The sequence below is a fragment of the Egretta garzetta genome, unplaced genomic scaffold (genome assembly GCF_000687185.1).
Source record: "Egretta garzetta isolate BGI_Z169 unplaced genomic scaffold, ASM68718v1 scaffold50, whole genome shotgun sequence".
Classification (NCBI taxonomy): domain Eukaryota; kingdom Metazoa; phylum Chordata; class Aves; order Pelecaniformes; family Ardeidae; genus Egretta; species Egretta garzetta.
In genome coordinates, this window is record NW_009258613.1 from 2,994,688 (window position 1) to 2,996,455 (window position 1,768).

The 1,768-nt window shown below is 54.3% G+C and overlaps 1 protein-coding gene across 1 annotated transcript in view; it reads right to left on the reverse strand.

Annotated features, from left to right (window-relative positions):
• ADCY8 (adenylate cyclase 8) overlaps positions 1-1,768 on the reverse strand; it is a 127,171-nt gene that overhangs the window by 124,834 nt on the left and 569 nt on the right. The window lies entirely within an intron of this gene.

Below are 1,768 nucleotides of genomic sequence, written 5' to 3' on the forward strand. Positions count from 1 at the left end.
CCCCCGCATCGGGGCGGGGAGCAAACCCCGCGGCCGGGAAGGATCCGGCCTCTCCCGTGGGGGGCTGGAGGCGAAAAGGGCCGACGCGGCGCCCGATTTCGGCGACATTAAGTGGGCTCTGGGAGGGCGGGAGCCGGTGTAAATCAACACCGACGTGTGGCAAGCTGTGCGGATCCTGTTAAGGAGATTTATGTGCGCAGTTCATGAAGGCAATCATCTGGCTGGTAATCTCTCATTGTGCACCGCTGAAAGGCAGTTCATTCACACGACTGGCAAGGTACCGGGCTGCAAAATGAAGATATTAGTATCTCTCCTGAGAAATGTCTTTGTTAGGAATGTCTGTGGGAAATGCGTGTGTGTGTGTGTGTGTGTGTGTGTGGATTGGCTAAACAGCCGTGATACCTGTGCATAATGAGACAGCGGCGCATTACTCATAGCTCCAGGATAGGACATGGAAGTAAATTAAGAAAACAACGTAACTCACACAGCTTTTGACCCAGCACCAATAGCACCAGCAGCGCAGGGGAGTGGGACACGGCGCGTGGCTGCCGTTCATTCATGAGCTGGGGAACGACTCCGCGCAGTCTAATTGCCTCACATCCATAGTGCTCAGCCAGGCACAACACACTGGGGCAGCTTTTCCCGAAACAAGGTGAGCCTGGCCTCTGGGAAGTGAGGTCAGGCAGCCCACAGCTAACAAGTGCGTGGAGGAAGGGGATGGACAGGGGTGGGCAGGGGTTTCAGGAGGGCCAGGAGGGTCTGAGGGAGGCAGATGCGTCCCAAGGACCATCATCATAAAAACTTCCAGGTGCAAGATCAGCCACTTCCCAGCTGCCCATCCCAGCATTCATGTAAACAACATGCCACCAACAACACATTCCTCTGCACCCTCCCTCCTTTGGGGATTATCTGCCAGTACATCCACCCCCTTCCCCCCGACTCCCTGGAGCTAGCCAAATGGAGATGATAATCTGCTGTGAAATATTGGTAGCACAGAGCGGCGACAGACTGGAAAGGGGGGGAAAGGCAGCAGCAAGAATCCCCAGGACTAAGTCGCCCTAGGAAGGCAGTGGTTTTTTGCCTTGCAGGGATATCGGGAGTTTGGTGCATTCTTTCATCTGGAAGAAGCCAGGTGAGTGTGAGGTCAGGTTAGTCCTGGTTTTAACTCCTCAGACCCGTATCTTGCCTGGTTCGTCTCAGCGGTTTGCACTGCACCCACCACTCCCCCACGTAACCAGTACTGTGTTCTAGACATCACTTGTAAGGATGCAGCACAACAATGTTTGCCCCATGACCATCAGCAGAAAAGACTTCTGGTGCCCTCCAAAGACAGCCTAGGATCTCACACCAAACCTCCAAGGGGAGCTTTCCCCTCATTTCACTGGGGTATTGCTTTGCTCTCCTGGGCAAAGAGCAGCATGCTTTGCTCCTGTTTTCCCATTGCCCAGATCAAGCCACGCTGCACACGTGAAAGGACCGGTCTTCCCAGCAAATCCAGAGTCAAAAGGCATGAGCAAGTAAAATGAGATGAGTAGTGGGAGAGTTTGGCCAAGACAGAGTCATTTCGTGCCATAGACCACTGCTGGAAGTAAGGAAGGGCAATGATAAATCACCCGTCCTCCCCACTTGCCCCAGGAGCTCCTCTCCCCAAAGCTATTTCAAGGGACAGCAGCATAGTGAATGTAGGAGGAGAGGGGACAGAGTTGTTAGGAAGTGCCCCTGTCCCCAGCTTGAGGTGAAACCTCGGGGTAGGCTGGGGAGGAGGGAG